This window comes from Ictidomys tridecemlineatus, unplaced genomic scaffold (genome assembly GCF_052094955.1).
Source record: "Ictidomys tridecemlineatus isolate mIctTri1 unplaced genomic scaffold, mIctTri1.hap1 Scaffold_195, whole genome shotgun sequence".
Classification (NCBI taxonomy): domain Eukaryota; kingdom Metazoa; phylum Chordata; class Mammalia; order Rodentia; family Sciuridae; genus Ictidomys; species Ictidomys tridecemlineatus.
The window spans coordinates 227,845-244,259 of record NW_027521673.1 but is presented as its reverse complement, the minus strand read 5'-3'; the positions used below and the strand labels follow the sequence as shown (position 1 = coordinate 244,259).

The 16,415-nt window shown below is 38.9% G+C and overlaps 1 protein-coding gene across 1 annotated transcript in view; it reads right to left on the bottom strand.

Moving 5' to 3' along the window:
• LOC144372935 (transport and Golgi organization protein 1 homolog) overlaps positions 1-14,801 on the bottom strand; it is a 90,086-nt gene extending 75,285 nt beyond the window's left edge. The window contains exons 1-3 of the mRNA XM_078036131.1: positions 14,682-14,801; positions 9,066-9,180; positions 8,122-8,275 (exon numbers count right to left, since the gene is read on the bottom strand). The gene's annotated coding sequence lies outside the window, so the exon portion shown is untranslated. The remainder of the gene's footprint in view (positions 1-8,121; positions 8,276-9,065; positions 9,181-14,681) is intronic.
• Between the last annotated feature and the right edge of the window lie 1,614 nt (positions 14,802-16,415).

Sequence of the window (16,415 nt, the reverse complement as noted above, 5' to 3'; positions counted from 1 at the left end):
CGTTGGAAAGCAAAGCAAAATCCAAAGGACCACCAGGAAAAGTAACATCTTACTCCCCTAGTCCAGCTGCTGACCCCTCTCCACAATCTCTATTTGCAATGGAAATCTTACACCTTCTGGATGAGACAGAATGATGTAAATCGCTGGCCAAACAAATGAAAAGGCAGCAGCCTATTGTTAGTTCCTGGTTCACTTCCATTAACCAGTACAGGCTCAAGGGGCAGGCAACTCCATTTCCACCTTCAAAGGAGGAGTTGGGCGGGGCTAGGTTTTGTGCATGCTCCCAAGGCAGGTTTCTTGGCATGCTCACCTTACCATATAACTGTGCTGTTTAAAAAACTTGGCATTAAAGATAAAGCAACCTTACTTTATACTTAATTGTGAATGGGCTGCTCTAACTACTCCTCTTTCATATTCATTTGTTATTTTTAACCATGCTTTATGTCTTCACTCTGTTTCGAAGAGGCAGCTGGAGCCCACAGGTCTAGACCCTCATCTGGGTCCTGCCAGAGGAACCATCTACCACAAAGAGAATCAAGACAGTCATCGAAGACAACATTCCAAATTTTTATCCAAGTAGAGAATCCAACAGTTAAACTGTCTGCAAAAATGTAATTTTTTTTTGTAGGTAGACTGAGATATATAATTATCTTTCTGAAAACACTGCAATTTTATTTTGTTCTAGTAAATAAAGTCAATCTAGATGAGTACAGAAAAGGGTGGAAACTTGGTACTAAGGTAATCAAATACAACTTAAAAATATGACCACACACATCTATTTTTTCTCTCACCCAAAACAGCTAGAGGACAATACACAGATTTCTAAAAAGATATATGAGGCAATGGTAGATGAAACAGTGCACGAATTCTTTGGAAGATAAAAAGTGGATAAGAAGAGGACAACAGATTCAAAAGAGCTGTGGAACCAAAACACTGGTATCTAGCTGGGGCTGACTGCAGGAACTGAAACCCTTTCAGTTCTCCAAAAACTCAGATGCACAAGCACAGGCACCACAGTATGGAGGAACTGAGAGGATCCGCACACCAAACACCAAGAGCACCATGTGCCCTCAGCTCCCTGTCTTTCCAATTTAAACCACCAATTTCACTGTAATGGTATAGGACTCGTCTTAGGATACAATGAGTTGTCCAGTGAAATCTTCAAATCTGACTCCCTCAGTGCAAAAGCTGGCTTGCCAACCAGTGCTGTTGGCATGAGGCCCAAAGGCCACCCACTTGTTTACAACAGAGCTGCCTGTCAGCTTTGGGGAATTTCACCAGCAGGATGATCAGAGGACACCAGATGTTTCAGATAAACTGCTAACAAGAACGAGAGACTCCAAAACAAAACTTTTAAAAAGAGGAGGAAGAAGGAAAAGCAAATAGAGGAAAAAGAGATAATACAGTGGGCAGGGTAACACTTTCTGAAAAGATATAATAAATATCCTCCCTGAGATATATTTTAAAAAGCTATAATAAATGTCCTCAGGGAGGATATTATATCCTTGAAATGGGAATAGGATACGATTAAAACAACAAGCTGAGAACAAGAAAAAGTTCTTGAAGAATATAAATTCCTTTTAAGAAGGGAATGTGTAGATCTTTCCATCTTCTAAGATCTTCTTTGATTTCTCTCTTTAGGGTTCTGTAGTTTTCATTGTATAGATCTTTGACTTCTTTCATTGATTCTCAAGTATCATTTTTTTTTTGTGGTTATTGTGAATGGAGTAGTTTTCCTCATTTCCTTCTCAGAGGCTTTGTCACTGATATACAGAAATACCTTTGATTTATGGGTATTGATTTATATCCTGCTCCTTTGCTGAATTCATTTACTATTTCTGGAAAGATCGACCTTGTTCTTGGATAGGCAGAATTAATATTATCAAAATGACCATACTACCAAAAGCGCTATATAGATTGAATGCAATTCCAATCAAAATCTCAATGGCATTCCTCATAGAAATAGAAAAAGCAATCATGAAATTCATCTGGAAAAATAAGAGATCTAGAATAGCTAAAGCAATCCTTATCAAGAAGAGTGAAGCAGGGGGCATCACTATATCAGACCTTAAACTATACTACAGAGCAACAGTAACAAAAACAGCATGGTATTGACACCAAAACAGACTAATAGACCAATGGTACACAACAGAGGATACAGAGACTAACCCACAAAACTACAATTATCTTATATTAGACAAAGGTACCAAAAACATGCACTAGAGAAAAGATAGCATCTTCAACAAATGGTGCTGGGAGAACTGGAAATCCATATGCAACAAAATGAAATTAAACCCCTATCTCTCACCATGCACAAAACTCAACTCAAAATGGATCAAGGACCTGGGAATAAAACCAGAGACTCTGCGTTTAATAGAAGAAACAGTAGACCCTAATCTCCATCATGTGAGATTAGGCTCCAACTTCCTTAATAAGACTCTTTTGGTGCCAGAATTAAAATCAAGAATCAATAAATGGGATGGACTCAAACTAAAAAGTTTCTTTCTTCTCAGCAAAAGAAACAATCTGTGAGGTGAATAGAAAGCCTACATCTTGGGAGCAAATCTTTACCCCTCACACATCAGATATAGCACTAATCTCTAGGGTATATAAAAAACCTCAAAAGCTAAACACCAAAAAAAAAATAACCCAATCAATAAATGGGCCAAGGACCTGAACAGACACTTCTCAGAAGATAATATACAATCAGTCAACAAATACATCAAAAAATGTTCATCATTACTAGCTATTAGAGAAATGCAAATCAAAACCACTCTAAGATTTCATCTCACTCGTCAGAATGGCAGCTATTATGGATACAAACCACAATAAGTGTTGGCGAGGATGTGGGAGAAAAAGGCACTCATACACTGCTAATAGGACTGGAAATTGGTGCAGCCAATATAGAAAGCAGTATGGAGATTACTTGGAAAATTGAGAATGGAACCACCATCTGACCCAGCTGTCCATCTCCTCAATCTATATCCAAAGGACTTAAAAACAGTATACTACAGGACACAGATGCATCAATGTTTACAGCAGCACAATTCACAATAGCTAAACTGTGGGACCAACCTAGATGCCCTTCGATAGATGAATGGATTAAAAACTGTGGGGTGTGTGTGTGTATGTGTGTGTGTGTATGTATACACACACATACACACACACACATACAATGGAATATTACTCAGCAATAGAAGAAAATAAAATCATGGCATTTGTAGGTAAATGGATGGAGTTAGAAAAGATAATGCTAAGTTAGCCAATCCCAAAAAACCAAATGCTGAATGTTTTATTTGATATAAGGAGGCTGATTCATAGTGGGATAGAGAGTGGGAGATGGGAGGAACAACAAGCTCTAGATAGGGCAGAGGGGTTGGAGGGGAAGGGAGGAGGCATGAGGTTATTAATGATGGTGGAATGTGATAATTATTATCCAAAGTACAGGTTTGAATACAGAAACTGGGTGTGAATATACTGTGTATACAATCAGAGATATGAAAAATTGTGCTCTATATGTATAAGAATTATAATGCTTTCTGCTGTCATATATGAATAAAAATTTTTTAAAAAGGTCAGTAAAACCCTCTCACACCAGCTCAGATTGACTCCCTCTTGCTGATACAGGAGAACAGTCATTTTAAAAATAATCATGAGGAAAAAAAAAAAAACCCTTTCAAGTCTGAAATTCAAATATTTCACAACAGAAAATGGACAAAAAGATAAATATTGGGGCTAGGGTTGTAGTTCAGTGGCAGAGTGCTTCCTCAGCATGTGTGAGGCACTGGGCTCGATCCTTAGCCACCACATTAAAAAAAATAAAATAAGGGCATGCTGTCTATCTACAACTATATATATATATATATATATATATATATATATATATATATATATAGAGAGAGAGAGAGAGAGAGAGAGAGAGAGAGAGAAGGGGGGGAGCACCAAATTTGAGAAAAAAGAAAGACAAAATGATCTCCTACACCTCATGGGTCTTTTTTTTTAATATGTATTTTTTTAGTTGAAGTTGGACACAATGCCTTTATTTTTACTTTTGTTTTTATGTGGTGCTGAGGATTGAACCCAGGCCCTTGCACGTGCGAGGTGAGTGCTCTACCGCTGAGCCACCACCCCAGCCCCCCACCTCATTGGTCTTAAACGACCTAAAGCACATGACATAGTCAGTACTGTTGATGAACACAATAAATGTCCATAAATATCAGTTGCAATTTAAAAAACATTCTACTATTGAGAAGAGGAATCACTGTGCAAAGCACCACCATAAAGATAGGAGGTTTACCAAATAAACTCCAGAGAAGATTTCTGCGTCAAGGGAGAAAAGGTTCAAATTTAATCCTTGAGACTGACAGGACCATAAACATTAATATCATCACTTGGATTCAAAGTCCAGCTTCAAGGGAACAAGGATTACTCTGGTAGTTCTTGGACCAGGAAGCCTTAAGAATGTCATCAGATGACTACAGGGCTGGGTAGGAAAGAAAGGTCCCAGAGCAGGACACAGGACTTCCCGTGGGGACGCATCTCACTCACACCCTACCTTGAGGTGATGAAGTCACTGGCTCACCTAACCCCAACTCACTTCCTTCCTCCTGTTCTCTGATCCCTCCTCCAGCTGCAGGCAGGGCATCAGAGGCCCACTGGCTATTCTCTCTCTCTCCCAGGATGGACTCCAGGTCTACCTCCTCCAGGGTGCTCCCCTCAGAGGACAGCAGTTTATCCAAGCCAAATTTCAGTATGTCACTCAACTTGAATGAAGAAAACGAGAGATCCAGTTAGTTCTCATGAAAACACAGATGAGGATGTGTGACTTGCTAAGTGTCTAAATGATACCAGGTAATTCTTTCCCTGATGGACTTTCTTCTCTTCCATCACAAATGACACCTGCCAGGCTGTTTTGAAGTTGGATGAGGAATAAGCAGAGAGGTGATAAATGATGATCAGAGATGTTGACTTTGACAATTATTTACAATACCAAAAAAAATTTGGGCCTCCAATTTTTTTGAGGAGTGGGGGCAGATAAAATGATTCCAGCATCTTCTATAGCACTTCTCACCAGCATTTTTTACAGGCACTTCCAGCAGTCCTGAGAGAACTCAGAGAACCTGTTGGCTACCTTCTTACCTCTCCCACTGCCAAACTCTTATAAAGAGAAGGTGCCACTGAATACCTCATCTCACCATGAGCTGCCACCTGTCCTTGCCAAGCCGCTTTGCTACTACAGTGGTTTATGGGACCCACTTTGGCAAAACCATAACCACCCTGATCACCAGACCCAAAAGCCCTTTCTCAATTTCAATCTCCCTGGATAGTCCTGCGGCACTCCCCATCCTGCCCTCTTGCTCCCCCTAGGGGATATACTCAGCCTACTTCCTACGGCTACAAGAACCAGAATCTTAGATAGTGTTACCTGGCTTTCATTTGCTACTTGCAACTCTCCACCTCCCTAAGTACTATCTCTTAGGAATTCTGAACCAATTGGGATCCAGATCATGGGACTTCATTTTCATTTTGCCCTTTTAGATTTGGTTAATTATCTCTAGATTGCCTATTCTGTAACTTGGAAACTTTAGCTTGAAAATACCCGAGATGAAAACTATGACAAAGACTAAGCAAAACCATACCTGTTATATTTATATTTAACTTTGGTGTACATATATATAACCAAGCCAAATGGCTTTGGCATTTAGTACCCAAAACAGAAGAAAGCCAAGTATTTATGATGAGGCTCAGTCCATACTGGGACCCTTCCCTCTTCCACTCCTTGGACTATGTCTCCTGGCTTCCCTCGCTACTGCTCACTCACAACATGTCTTTAAGGAACTACCCATTTTTTAAATGAAAACCACTTTATTATAGTAACTAAGAGCATGTAGTTGGAAGTTAAAGAGTGCTCGGATTAGAGTCATGAATCTGATGTTTGGAAAATTTCTTAAGATGGAGGTAAAGACAACATCTATCTCATTTTTTTGTTATTCTTCTTCTAAAACAACTGGAAAAAGTGCACGTCACACAATGCTTAGCACTCAGTATGCATTCAATAAGTGTTCACCGCATCTTTATCTGTTCTCTGTTTCTGTTGTGTTCTCCTTCTAAAACAAGGAACCTGCTTTCCTTTTTCAGGACTTCACTGCTCTATACTGCTTAGATTTATCAAACCAGAACCAAGTCTTTTACTATTAGATTCTTTTAATAACTTAAAAAAATGTCCTGCTGTATTTTGAGACAAGGCAGTGAGTTATCACCCTTGTTCCTGGCAACCATAAATAACTCACAGTCTGGTGGGGAGGAAAGAATCAAGATAGAACCAGAGTGTGATTTCTTGCCATGGCTTGGGCAGGAAGTCCCACCCAGGTCCTCTCCACCAGCCCATAGTTTGTACTGGCCCCAGGATCTGGTCCCATGGCAGAGTTTTTGCCTGTGCATTTCACAATGATGTGCTAGCAGCCAATGCCACAGGGAAACCCCTGACTGAATGCCTGGAGCTCCCTCCACTGGGGAAGCATCTCCTCTAACTCCTGACGCCTGTGCCTTCACAACAGCCCATGATGAGCTCCTCTCCCAAGGTCCTGTGAAGAAGTATATTTAGACACCTACAGTGTACACGCACCTCTCTCTCAAGCTTTCACCTTCCATTTGAAATTGCCTCTTCAATAGTGTGAAAATAAAATGCACAGCCTGCCCGGCCACCATGACAGATGAGCATGCAGAAGACTCAAAACACAAAAGGCCAAAGACTCCAGTTACTCTCTAAGATAAACTAAAGTCAAGCAAACAAACAAAACCTAGGGTTCTTCTTTCGAGTTCTAGTACCCCCAAATCTGTGACCCTTTCCTGCAGGTGAGTGACTCCCTAACAAAAACAGCGCCTTCCCTGTCTGCAATGCTGATGTGTAAAGATACAGATGTGAGAAAACTGCCATTTTTAAACTCATGCTTGGGCTAGTTGTAAATTTGATGATTCTGCTTGTAATACTGTGTAATTTTTTCCCTTTCATATACCTCTTGAATTTTTTGTTTGATAAGCTGATCCTTTTAAAGCCTGGTTTTTCTTGCAAATTTTTCTAATTCCTTTCTTTTCTGAGTCTCCCTCTAACAATAATGTATATTGATTTTTACTACAAATTCTGTTGACTAAAGCCTACATTATCTTCATCTTTCTAATTTCTATCCCTGTCTTCCTACTTTCTACTCTCATCTTTCAGGCTTAAAGGCTTAAAGCCATCTTGGAACTTGCTCTCTCTCACTGCCTGCCTCAAAACAATAGCCAACTCCTGTCATTTCTCTGCAGTTTCCTACAGCAGACTTTCCCACAGCTACTACCTTTTCTCAGACATTTAGTACTCTCTTCATGCTTGAATAATACTAGATACTAGGGGTTGATCTCTCTGCATCTAATCCCTCAGAAGGACTTGGGGTATATTATAATATAGGTTCAATTTTATCTCAAAGGCTGCTGCTAAGGAATAACTCTAAACCTCCTACCAAAAGAGAGCTCTCTAGGATATTCTAAGCCAGCAATTGACTCCCATCTAATTTTTCCTTCTTCAACAAATTAACTCTAGTGCTTTCATCCCTATATCCTATGGCATAATTTTGAATTCCTAATCTTGTTCACTCATCTCTGAGTATGGAATGAGTACTGTAAGTCACTACTCAAAGCGTCTGGGATTAAGGAGGAGCTATGGAACTAATCATCACTGATTAAAAAAAAAGGAAGAAAAAAAAGAACTTAAACAAATTCTCTCTGAGGTAACTCGTGGCACACTCATCTTTAGAAGCCATAAAGAGATTAGATCCTTGATGTTCAGTTACATGCTCAAAGTCATACATCCAGTAAGGGATAAGATGTGAATTTCAATCCAAGTTAGATGGTTAAAAGCTCATTCTCTTTATTCTATTTTCTCTGCCTTTAAATGCCACCCTCATTTTTAGCTTGTATGGCACCTTGCATGTAGTTAGGTACTGAGAGGGTAAGAATTAGGCCAATGAAAAAAATGTGTAATTTGCAACAATGGGTGGTTAATGCTGGTCCTTTTTATTTGCATTCTCATCCAAAGATAGTACTGGTTATAAATCATGAGACTCTAAAAGGAACACATTTTACCTGGAGGTCAGGATCAGCCAAAGGTTTCTGGGCTCCCAGAGTAAAGTGGTCTCTTTCTATGATCGTGTTGGTGAGCTGCAGTTTGGAGGCTGCTTTCCTATAAACTATTTCTTAAACAGTGTCTCGGCCAATCAGCCAGATCACTTTCACAGCCCTGTACGGGAGTCAAATGAGAGCAGTGTTAGAAGTCTGCAAAGCTGGGGAAAAAAGCATGCCAGGAAAATACACCCAAAAGGAAGCAAAACCAAATGCCACATTCAGGAAACAATGAAAAGGACACTGCTCATTGGGACCTGAGCATTTGTTAGAGAAATCTGGCCTCAACTTCTTCCTGAACTTTTCCCCAAAAGAGAAAGAGGAAGGAAGATGAAGTGACCACTATTGGGCCTTCATCTGTAGCCAGGATAACCCCTGGCAGGCATGTTACCTCAAGTCAAAGGGTAGCTGAACACAACTTTGTTTCCTCTTTGTGATACTGGGAACCCAATCCAGGAGAGCTTTACCATGAAGTTATAATCCTAGCCTTAAAAAAAAAAAAGTTTTGAGACAGGGTTTAGGTAAGTTGCAAGGTTGGCTTTAAACTTGATCTTCCTGCTTGAGTCTCCCATGCTGATAATGATTACAGGCATGTGCACCCACTGGCTTTAACTTCATTTTTAAACTGAATTAGGATCTAACGTGAGAAACATGAACTAAATAAATTCTAAGTTTCTTCTAATCATTTTGGAATTTAACTCTTCTTTTCAACAAAGTGAGTCTGAACTGATCATGGGACCACTGATCCCCCAACATTGCTCTACAAGCCAGCAGCACAACAGGGTTCAAACCTAGTGGACTCTAACTCCAACGTGGCACTGTTGTTAGCACTACACGGTCCACCTTCCTCCCCAATCCACAGCTGCAAGCCACCAGAGCAGAAAGGTGCCAATGACTAACTCACTCACTTGTTCTGGCCAATTCAGTGAGCTCTGGCAGCTGCCCGCAAGTCATTTTGAGGATTAAAATCACTGTCAGAAAAAATAACAGTATCTGCTGCTTTTAAGTTCATGCCAACTCCACCTGAAAACCATACAAAAAAGGAGCATGATCAGCAACACACAAATAAGGAACTAGAAAACACACAAGGCAGGACTGGGTCCTACTGAAAATCTGAAATCAGTCCAACTGACTGGTTTCATCCTTCAAACTGAAATTTCTGCCCCAAACTTCAGGTTTTGACCACCCTACAGTGGTCAAAAGTGCTACCTCACCTTTCATTGCGTGAACTGGGAAAATTTAATTATCAAATATAACAGAATGAGAGGTAAGCAGAAGAAAAGGATGCTTAAGTTAATTGCACGAAGACATTTAATATTTGTTTGAAAACCTTGATTGGATTTTGCTTCAAACAGTCTGTGAATAAGGACACAAGTTCTTTCAGAAAACAGCTCCAAAAATAAGAGGTCTGGGGGCTGCAGTTGTAGCTCATACAATATGATAGGTCCTAGCTTAAGTAAGTTCTCTCGACTTTGTGATCTTTCATCCAATTTTAAAAAAATTACAGAAATGTCTTAGATGCCAAGGGCAAGGGTGGGAAAAAACAGAAGGTATTAGACTCTACGGGGGAAAGGGGTAGATTCTCGACTTTCTTCAAAGGAATTCTCAAGAAATTTTATTCTAAGAAGAAACTAGGAAGAAAGGAGAAAAAGGCACAGGTGGAAAACAGTTTGATTTTTTTTCCTGAAAGGGTAGGTGTATCAGGAAGCCTATGGGCACACAGTTTCAGGGAAGGGAAGAACCAGTCTCACATCATACCATGGGAATACTCTGAGAGCTAAGGTTCTAGAAGGAAACTAGAGAGTTCCCACTGGTCTTTGACTAGGTTCTGAACACACACCCATTTTCTCCTTATTTTTCCATTAAAATGGTGAAATGTTTCATTTGTAAATGGCAAACACAGTAAAATGTTTGCTTTGGCATATGAGGGAAGAAAACTTCATTTGACAAAGAAAAGAAAATACTTTGAAAATGCTTTGAGATTTACTTAGCAAGTGACCTCACTCAGCACAGCACAGTCATTTGTCAGAAGCTTCCCTGGCTGTCCTTCCCCACCCCATCGCCACCCCTCCAATGCACACACTCTGTGTTATAGTGTGTTTTATGTTACCGAAAGGGCTCTTATATATAAATGTTTTCTTTCAAATACAAATAACTCTGACATGGTTACAGATGTTTAGTTTCCAATTAGCAGTAACCCTACACTCAAGAATGCCCCTCCTTTTGCTCCTGACCTTTTGCAAATGATGATTTCCCAAAGGAATCTGGCATCCATACAGGAGAAAGAATGGAAAGTGGGAAAAGTGCCAGAACTTTCTGCTTTCAGATACCCTATACTAGGGTACTCTCTAAACCCCATAACCAGGTTAAAAAGCAAAAGAGAACTGCTCAAAAGGTAATGTAATTGCCAAAGAAGAAGCCATTTTTTAAAGTAATATTTAATTAAATGACATTAATTATAAAGCAATGATTAAATGTAATTTCAAATTTCCTTCTAGTACAAATTGTTTAAATGAAAGGTTAGATGATAGTTGGATTTACATATGTATATATATATATATATATATATATATATATACATACTAAGCAAAAACACATTTCCAGGTTACCATTTTGCAAGCTATTGAGAGGAGGGAGCTGGAGTAGTGAGAAAATTTAGAACCTAGTGACTACCAGGATAAAAAATTGGAACATCTGGGTTTTCACTCTGCTTTGGACACTGAGTTTTTTGAGTTGGCAAGTCCCAGTAACCTCTGAGTCTCAGTCCAGTTGAGAGGCGTGCAGTAATCTACATCCAGCCCTTTGATGTGCTCTCCAGGAAGCGCTCCAAGAAGGTGCTTTGGAAACACAAAGTTGTTTCGATGCACTGTGCCCATGGCTTGCCAAGTGCTCACACTGCTGAACTGCTGGCCTCTAGGTAGCCCCAAAGAGAGATTTAAAATCATGGGGTAATTCTACACTGTTTTAAAAAGATATGATAATAAACTGATGACATGAAGACAAACAGGTTCTTTCTTTGTCCTCTATTAACAATGATGAGGAAGAGTTTCCAGCCTCTGTTTGTGCTGCACTGCTGGGGGTTGAACTCAGGACCTCACACCTGCCAGGCAAGTACCACTGAGCTATATCCCCTGCCCATCTACAGCCTTTCTGAAAAAAAGAATACCCTCCATCTCCCAGACTCCACTTCTTCTGTAAAGTAAAGCAAACAAATTGAGGTTTTGAAGGTCTTATAAACTTTTATCATTGTCTGAAAATCATTTCCTCAATAGCCCTGTGTGTACTCTAAGACTGTTCTGGGCATCTACAAAGCCTAAAAGACATGCAGATACTAATGCCTTTCAACTTCTAGTCTCTCACTCCAATAAATTCATTCCATGTTCACTTTATGTATTTATTTAAGATGTGGTTTTGCTATGTTGCCCAGTTTGGCCTTGACCTTCTGGGCTCAAGTGATCCTCTTGCCTCTAGCCGGGAACACAGGCCTGTGCAACCACACCTGGCCCAATGTTCATTTTAATCACATATTTGTTATCCTGGCATTGTGTGACAAGAAAAACGATGTATTTTTAATTACAATATTTGTATTCTGCAATTGTATAGTTCTTGGCAGTTTATGAGATGCCTGTATACCTGTAATCTCTTTACTATGCAACATTCCTGTAGGACAAGAGGGAATTAACAGGTGAAAAATAAGATAAAACTCAGGAAGGTTAGGTAGACCCCCTGCCAGGATGTGTAAGCAGCAGTGACCAGGACAGAATTGTGATCCATGGCTCCAAGGGAGAGTTCCTTGGCTACCCTAAGCTGTTGTTCACAACAGGAAGTTAAGGAAGCATAAAAGTATCTACCAGATATAAAAACACACGCTCATGCCAGGGGCAGTGGCACTCATCTATAATCCCAGCAGCTTGGGAGGCTGAGGCAGGAGGATCCAAGTTCAAAGCCAGCCTCATCAACTGCAAGGGACTAAGCAACTCAGTGAGACCCTGTCTCTAAATAAAATACAAAATAGGGCTGGGGATGTGACTCAGTGGTCGAGTGCCCCTGAGTTCAATCCACCTTCCCAAACACATACACACACATTCATTTACAAGAATATGGAAAATCTCCAAATAAGTTCAGTTTTTTATAAACATTTTCAGGATTATGAAAACACACTGGAGCCTAATATAAACTATGGACTTCCTCAAAAGAGAGACTTATGAACATGTATACGTATACACACACACACACACACACACACACTTTCCCATATAGTTTATCCAGGTCAAGAATCACCACATTTCACACTGCTAAAGCCCTTTCACAGAAAATATTTCTTGTATTATCTGGATTAGACTTGAAGAAAACAATATTAATATTGTTGGCAATCAGTTTTACCATCTCTAATTTTCCTGATGATCAAGCCACATTCCTACATCTCTGATTACATTGATGGTATACGGGTATTGTTCTACTTCCTATAAATGTAAAAGGTAAAAGCTGTGCCTTCAAGGGCAGTTATGCAATGCTCCTAGACAGAATTCCAAAAGTCTGCATCTCTTACAAGAAGATGCCCAATTGTCTAGGCAAATGTTGGCAACCTTGAGGAGTGTTCCTCACACTGGGAGTCTGTGCCTTTGGCAGCCACTGCAACAGACTGAATCTCAATTAGAGGCTTATCATATTGGTACGGAATGGTTTGTGCAGCCTACTAATTGGAACGCCTGCCTGTCTAGTAAATACTCCACTCTGTGGATTTTGTTTTGTTTGTGGGAGTTGTGGGTGGGGAGTTACAAAGAATTGAACTCAGGGGGACTTAACCACTTGAGCCACATCCCCAGCCCTACTTTGCATTTTATTTAGAGACAGGGTCTCACTGAGATGCTTATGCCTCACTGTTGCTGAGGCTGGCTTTGAACTCATAATCCTCCTGCCTCAGATCTCCGAAGCTGCTGGGATCACAGGCATGGGCCACCACACCCCACCACTCTGTGGGTTTAAGACCTAGGTTCTTTGCTCCTCCCCTCCCCTTTGCCAAGCATTTTTGTAAAGCCACATGTCAAGCGCCTATGAATCATAGGTTATTGTCCTTTACTCTAGAAGACACAATGACATAGGAGAAAAAAAAATAAGGGTTTCTCCAAGGAATCATGAAAAAAGACATATGAAAGTTTCCTTTCTTAAATCTAAGAAGTACACTAGGTACTGCTCACAGTGTTTACAGAGTTCTAAGTCAAATGGTTTCTGGACAGTGTTATATTGAAAAAAAAGTGATTCAATATTTAGACTTCTATTTAATGTTTTGTGCTTGATTTTTCAACTTTTGATAGAATATATTGGTACCACTCACTCAACATATGATATACAGAATCTACAACATCCAAAAAGAGATACAATAAGATACTAAGAAAGAGTTGGTCTGTTTCTAGATCAATATTACTAATCAGTAGGGAAATGCAAAGCAAAATCATAAAGGGATACCACTTTTCACACCCATCAGGAAGAACTATCATTTTAAAAAATGAAAATCCTAAGTGAAGACTTAAACAAATTGGAACTCTTGTGCATTGCTGATATGAACGTAAAATGATACTGTCTCTATGGAAGAGTTTGATGGTTCCTCAAAAAGTTAAACATAGAATTACCCTATAATACACCCAAATTAACTGAAAGCAGGGACTCAGATAACTTGTATGCTAATGCTCACTGCTGAATTACCATAATAAGTAAAATGTGGAAACAATCTATCAACAGATGAGTGGATAAAGAAAATAAAGTACACACATACAATGAAATGTTATGCAAACTTAAAAAGGAATAAAATTCTGACACGTTACAACTTGGTTGAAACTTAAAGACATTATATTAAATGAAATAAGCCAAATATAAATTAATAAATATTGTTATGATTCCACTTATAAGAGATATTAGGTCAGGTAAATTCATAGAATCCAAAGGTATTACAGAGGTTACCGGGGATAAGAAAATACAGGAAGTCAAAACTTAATGAGTATAGAGCTTTTGTTGGGGATGACAAAAAGGTTCTGAAAATGTGTAATGTGATGAATATTGTATACACTTATGCCAAGTTAAATGGTTAAAATGGCAAATTTAAAAAAAAAGATAACTGACTTTAAACAAAAGTAATAACAACCTAGGGTAGGCTTACAACACAAAAAAAGTAAAATGTATAACAATAGCAGCATCAAGATAGGAAGAAGAAAAGGGAAGCAAAATATTAAGTTCTTATACTTTAAGTGGCACAGCAAAATATCACTCAAGGGTAGACTGTGATAAGTTAAAGTTATAGCTTACTGCACTAAAATAAAAGACTTAAGTCTAATAAACCAACAAAAGAGATAAAATGAAGCCATAAAACATCAAGAATCAAAATATAGTCTGATCCAAGAATTTATTCCCTAGAGAAATTCCTTGATAAAATGCAATATATATTTTTTTTTATCATCCAGTGAAAGGTTTATTAAAACTTAATCAGAGGTACAATTAAATCAATGAAAGTAAATGGCAAAAGCACTCACTGCCCAGACTGGTGAGGTAAAACCCAGAATTGCAGCCTTAGCTCCATCGGCAACATACAGAATGATATTTTCTCCTAGAGGTGTATCTCTAAACAAGGCTCTGAGGATATTCAAAGCATGAACCTAGGACAAGAAGTTCAAAATTAGCTGTGGGTTAATAACTATGGTGATTCTAAATCTGTATATAAAATTACAAGAAGAAAGTAATAATATGCAAATGAAACAGTAGATTTAATAAAATAATAATTGATAAAAATAATTTTTAGACATTAGTAAGAACAATGTAATAAAAAAAATTTGATCCAACGAACCTATAAGGAATCCTGAATCTAACAAACACATTCTTTTCAAGGAACATTTATTCTTTAAAATGGCCTCAAACAAGGAACATTTATTTTTTAAAATGGCCTCAAATATAGGATTTCATTTTTATAACATTAAAGTAAAAGGTAAAACTAAAGTGTTAGAAATTAGGATTTTGGTTACTGTCAGGGAAACAGTGCTGATTAGAAGAGAACATGAAGGGCCCTTGGTGTCCTAGAAAAGTTCTGCTTCTTTCTTGTTACACAAATGTGATCACTTTGTGAAGCTGTAATGACTTGCACACTGTATATTATAATTAAATCTAAAAATGCATATAAAATATGACAGGGACAGCATGAGAAAGGAAGAACATAAGGCAATCTCAATTATGAACCCAGTGAGAAGCATAAATGTATATCCTTTCTAAAGAAAATTTAATAATGTATAAAAACATGTCAAAGTTGAGTTCATTCTCAGTATGCAAATATATTATATTTAAAAATCAGCATAAGTGCTGGGAATGTAGTTCAGTGGTAGAGCAATTGCCTAGCGTGTACAAGGCCCTTCAATCCCCAGCATTGAAAACTACAACAAAAAGAATAACATGTAATTCATGATATTTGAAAATTCTAGGGAAAAACAAAACGTATTTATCTCAAATGATGCAGGAAAGCACTCAACAATTGGTTTTTTTTTAATCAGATAAAGGACAGATTAAAAATTTCAACAAATAACAACAACATAAAGATGCCTGCTATCTCTATTTCTAGCAAAATAGTGCTACAGGTTCCAGCAGCAAAATAAGATAAATAAAAATTTTTAAAAGACTAAGCATTAGAAAGCTAACAAACTTAGGATTACCTACTAGGGATACAATTATCTATAAAGAAAATCCTAAGAATTTATAGACAAGTCATTAGTTGTATTATAGCAGTTCAGGTAAGTTGCTAAACATAAGTACAACAATCACCAAAAAATCAATTTCATTCTCACAGAGAACAACACATAATATAAAATTTAGAAATATCATTTATAAGAAAAATATATAGAAATAAATCTCATAAAAGATTCATAAGACTTTTATGAGGAAAATATATGCATTCCTACCCACAAGGTATGAGAATTTCTGTTGCTTACCAGAACCTTGGTATTATGAGACCTTTACAGTTTTTACTTTTCTGTATGAAATGGCTCGGACTGGGGGCCAGAGGCGGAACGACGCTGCGGGGGAGTGGGCAGCGCGGGCGGGCCAGGGGTCGGCGGGACCCGGGGACTTGGGGACTGGAGACCCGGCGCGGGAGCGCGGCTCGGGCGGGCAGGGGGCTCCGACACCGGGGGAGGATGCGCGGGCGGCGGGGCTCTGCCGCCGGCGCCAGGTCTGTGCGCGGAATGCCGGGAGCCGCGCCCGGGCGGGGGGAAGGGGTGGGGGGG